Source organism: Dipodomys spectabilis, unplaced genomic scaffold, assembly GCF_019054845.1.
Source record: "Dipodomys spectabilis isolate Male_0828 unplaced genomic scaffold, ASM1905484v1 ptg000081l, whole genome shotgun sequence".
Lineage (NCBI taxonomy): Eukaryota > Metazoa > Chordata > Mammalia > Rodentia > Heteromyidae > Dipodomys > Dipodomys spectabilis.
Window position 1 is genome coordinate 20903643 of NW_024870758.1, and position 5641 is coordinate 20909283.

A 5641-nucleotide genomic window follows, 5' to 3' on the forward strand; every position below is an offset into this window, starting at 1 on the left:
ATTTGTGATGAAACAAGAATCAGAGAGGTTCTGTTACTCTCCAAATCCCAAACATCACAGAATAAAAAACCAAATCAAATAACCAAAGGACAGCCAACCCAGAATCAATCTCCAATATGCATTTGCTTTTAAATGCCATTTACAAGTTTGCTTGAAATCCAGCATTTTATCTTAATACAGAGGAAGAAAATTGTCTTCTTATCAATTTTTTTCAAGGATTACCACTTTGACAGGAATTGTATTAAGGAAAGTTGTTCTAAAACATTGATAATAATCATTATGAATTATCAATAAGACCAGCAACAATATTTATAGCTAGAAATGTGTTCCCAGATGTAGTTCTTGTTTCTCTCAATTATTTAATCCAAGATGAAACATACTCAAACTGATGAACATGCACTAGAAATTGAACTTTGTAAATCAAATGTTTCCAATTCAAGACTTTAAACATCAAAGAAGTAGGTCAAATGGCACTATTGATAAATGCTAAAATGATTAAATATGCAGAAACCACACCTAAGATATAAATACACGTAATTCAGTGGCAATCATCTCTAATGATACTATGCTTCCCAAGTATTCTGTTTTCACATCATGGGAAGACCAGGGGGTTACCATCTTACTGACCATTGTTGCCATGGGTTCTAGCTCTATTCCCATGGAAATACTTTTTTGAAGCTGTTCTTACTATAGGGACAAGGTAGTTATCTACTTCTGCCGACCCGAGATGTTTGAGTATGTCCTATTACAGAACAAACAGCAGAGAATAGCTCTTCACTACTTTCAGAAAGCATTATTGCTGAAAAATTGGGAAACAGAAAAGAAGGCCAGAAGGAAAGGATAAAATTCAGAGGTAGGAGAGGTAACAAATATGGCAAATAAGCACATACTACCAGGCACCAATGTCTCATTCCTGTAATCCTAGTTACTCACAAGGCTGAGATCTGAAAATCAAGATTTGAAGCCAGCCCATGCAGAAAAGTCTGTGAAACTCTCATCTCTAATTAGTCATCAAAAACTGAAAGTGGAGCTGTAGCTCAAATATAACAATACTTGATATGAAATGTGCTCATTGCCTTATTCGTGTAACTGTAACACCTCTGTACAGTATCTTTACAATAAAAAATATGTATTTAATTGAAAAACATTAGAGCACACACATTTGAGCAAAATAGCTAAGAGGTCACACTAGGTACTGAGTTCAAACTCCAGCACACACACAATAAGGCAATACTATCTAAGTATAAACCACCAACACCAGAAAGGAAATATTTTAGTAATGAAAGCTCCAGGAACGAGAATTCTGTGACTGTACAACAGGACTGTACAATTTACTCCTGCAATTTGGCAAGATATGTAAGTGAAATCATGTAGCTCATCATCAGGAACTTCATTAACTCCATTTTTGTGCTAAATTCTTTTGGAGGCAAAGACAGTAAATATCTGTGTTCATTTTTGCAATCTGCCGTAACAAATTACTATAGTCTGAATGTCTTACAGAGTAGAAATATATGTCTCATAGTTATGAATTCTGGATATTCAAAATCAAGTTTTCAGCAAGATTTATTTCTCCCGACATTAGTCCTTGCCTTACAGACGGCTGCCTTCTCCCTGTGGCCTTGCATGACTTCTCTGTGCATCCATATCTCTGAAGTCTGCCACTGGAACCATGTATTCAATCCTCTTTGCTTTAGTTATTTTCAGGACAGTATTCCCTCAGTTTGAGATTGGGTCTGTGAACTTTTCTTTGGGACTAGTTTTGAAACATGATCTTTTTATCTCTACTACTGAAAGAACTAGGGTTAGAGGTGTGTGCCACACTACCCAGATCTAGGGTCTCGTGTGTTCTAATTTCCTCTTTTTGAAAGGATACCAATAGGTTGAATTAAGGTGTACCCTAATCACTTCATTTTATTTTAATTAACATTTTAAGGGCCCTATCTCCAAATGCAATCCAATTTTGAAGTGCTGGGGGTCAAGATATATGAATTCATTACTTAAATTTAGTGTGGCACTTTCCCCCCTATAGTGGCATCAGTTATAATCAATCCTACACGATATTCTATCACTATCTGTATTCTACACAGTAATTTACAGAGAGGTCTAATTCCTTCTCTTAGTCTGCAAAGCAACATGACGACCCCACACTAGATTCAGGGTTTTTCAGTTGGGTTCCTCAGAGCGCTCACCTCTAATAGTCAACAGGGAGGTGTTTGACAATGACTTTCTGGAAAACAAAAGAGAAGTTCTGATTTTGAACCTGTGCCATTTTCCACAGCACAAATACTCCCAGAACAGATTACAGTCTGCCCATCTCTAGGTGTGCAGTGCAGAGGGAACGTACATAGTTTAATCTCACGAGCTGTTAGGAGCTAACTCCAGCACCTACTTCAGGGTCTCCATGGCTTCACAGACATCAACTCTCACTGCCTCACTTCTGTCATCATATTTGGTCTAAATGCTTGGTATCCATTTTTACAAGTGGTTGAATTGACTATATACACACACACATACCAACAATCATGAAGTGACTAATTGTATAATAACTAAAAATCTAACACTGCAATTTTTTTAAATCTAGTGCTGAATTTCTATTTCTTTTATAGACTCTCAAATCCTTTTTTTACAAACCAACGCAACTTTTGGCCTTCCTGACTTAATATGTGGTTTTTAATGTTCTCTTTTAAATTTTCTGCAAAATGTGTCCTATAGCCTGTGTCCATATCATGACAAAACAATCAGTTGATGCCCCAAATGAGAGCCTACTTTTTCACTAAGCTCTATAAAATACTCTTCATTTCTAATAATCAATTATTTAGATGTTCCTGTAACTACAGCAATAAGAAAAATATAGCTCTGAGATCGGCAAGGCAACTCTCCACATCGTGATAAGAACTTGGATGGATTTCTCCCTTCTAACTTGGTAATCCTTCTTCAATGCTCCTACTGCTTTCTGAACTAGCCTCATTAAAGCAATAATCATTTTGATTAATATGTGCATTTACATTTCTCTTTACTAAGACTCAGAGAAAATAGCATCATTTTCCTTTTAAATACCAATACCTATAATTTGTATACATATTAAATAAATTGTAGATGATTAGCTATTAAAAATAAATTTGCAACCTTCAGGAAAAGAGTTAAGATGTTGATTTTTAAAAAATAAGGCAATTTTAAACAAGAGAAAGATTATCTCTATTCTGTATTTTTAACTTCTGTAGGATTTTTTAAAAAATTTATGTTGTACAGAGGGGTTACCATTTAACATGTCAGTTTATATGTCCAATGTGAGTTGGTCAATATCATACTTTACATTATTCTGCCCCTCCCCTCCTGACCCTACTCCTCCCCTCCATTTTTCTAGTCTCATAGTATATGCATTGAATATATGATTGCATTCTCTGCTCTTTCATCTCTGGAGTAACTTTTAAGCAAATCTTCCTTTAAAAAGGAAACTTCAAAAAAGGTTTAAAAGTTAACCTCGTGAAAATAAAAAAAGACTGCTGAGTAAGACTGCTGAAGACTACTGAAAAGCCAATAATGAATTTTAGTTCTACCAGGCAATGTTTTGTGTTATTACATATCATGAACTTGGGCTCTTTGTTTTTCCTGTTTTTCTTTTGAGACATCATCTTACTTTGTATCCCAAGAGCCTCATAATCCTTCATCTGCCTTCCAAGTGCGGGAATTACAGGCATGGACCACTATGAATAGCTTAGAGGTCATAAATTTTGAATAGTCACCTTAAAAAGTTACTTTAGTACTCAGCCATATTTTATTATTTCAACTTTAGCAATATTAATATTGAAAACATTGTTTTCCCTCACTTCCTTTTCCTTCCTCCATTCTTCCACCCCCTACCCCCAACCCACACCTCTCTTTCTTGCTCACAAATGTCACACATTTCACCCAGGTCCTTGCATATGTTAGGCAAGTGCTCTACCACCGACATACATCCAAAACAAGTTCCAAACTGTGTATGCAATGTAATTCAGAAACTCTGAAGCTGGGCACCCGTGGCTTATACCTGTAATCCTAGCTACACAGGAGGCTGAGATCTGAAAATAGTGGTTCAGCACCAACCCATTCAGGAAAGTCAGTGAAACTCTTATCTTCAATAAACCACTAGAAAAGTCCAAGTGCCACTGTGGCTCAGGAGATAGAGTGCTAGCCTTAAGCTGAAAGGCTGAAGGATAGTGTCCAGGCCCAGAGTTCAGGCCCCACAATCAAAAGAAAGAAAGGGAAAGAAAGAAAGAAAGAAAGAAAGAAAGAAAGAAAGAAAGAAAGAAAGAAAGAAAGAAAGAAAGAAAGAAAGAAAGAAAGAAAGAAAGAAAGAAAGAAAGAAGGAAAGAAAGGGAAAGAAAGAAAGGAAGGAAGGAAAGAAAGAAAGAAAGAAAGAAAAGAAAGAAAGGAAAGAAAGAAAAGAAAGAAAGGAAAGGAAAGGAAAGAAACTCTGCAACCCAGTATCCAAAAGTGGCCCCCAACTGAAGTTTCAAATATATTTCACAGTCCATGTATTTATATCACTCTGGTCTCTATGAGTTTCATTGTCGTCAATGTGAAAGTTCAGCATAAAGAACATCCTCACTTGCTTACACTGAAATAACTTACGAAAGGGTACAAAGGAACCTCCCTAGCCATAAAAGAAATGCAACTCAAAACAACATTGAGATACCACCTCACTCCAGTTAGAATGGCTATAATCAAGAACTCTAATAACAACAGATGCTGGAGGGGATGTGGACAGAAGGGAACCCAATTGCATTGTTGGTGGGAGTGTAAACTTGTTCAACCACTTTGGAAAGCACTACGGAGGTTCCTCAAAAGACTCCACATAGAGCTCCCCTATGACCCAGCAATCCCACTTTGGGGCATTTACCCAAATGATCACAAACAAGACCACACTAAAGCTACCAGCACGACTATGTTTATTGCAGCATTATTTACCATAGCTAAGATATTTACCAACCCAGATGCCCCTCAGTAGATGAATGGATCAAGAAAATTTGGTATACATACACAACAGAATTTTATGCCTCCATCTGAAAGAATGACATTGCCCCATTTGTTAGGAAACGGAAAGATATGGAAAAAATTATATTAAGTGAAGTAAGCCAGGCCCAAAGAAACATAGGTCCCATGGTTTCCCTTATTTGCAATAACTAGTATATGTCTGAGACAAGCAGAAATGGTCAGATAAATTGATGTTAGGTGAAATGAACCCTCCCCAAAAAAGAAAGGATACAAAGGACAATTGATAATCCACAGATTCCTATAAATTGTACCTGTTCCAAACTAAACATAATCATTAATGCCTCTAAGTTTGATACTATCATTTTAAAAATAAGTTTCTCTTGAAAATGATGTTTCAAAAGAATATCTGGTTTTTAACAAGGTAGACAAGCCTATTGGATTTTTTTATGATGTCATTTGGAGAGGTTTTTAAATCTTAAAACCCACACAGTGTAGCCTCAGGTAACCAACCAACCAATGTTTACAAAAATATGTGCTATGGTTTGTTCCAAAAATACTTATGTTAAAATTAGATTCCAATGTAACGTTTCTGATAGGTGGTGGGGCTTTTTAAAAGTATTAAATCATTAAGATGAATTAATATCCTTGTCTGTGGTCGGAGAGAAAT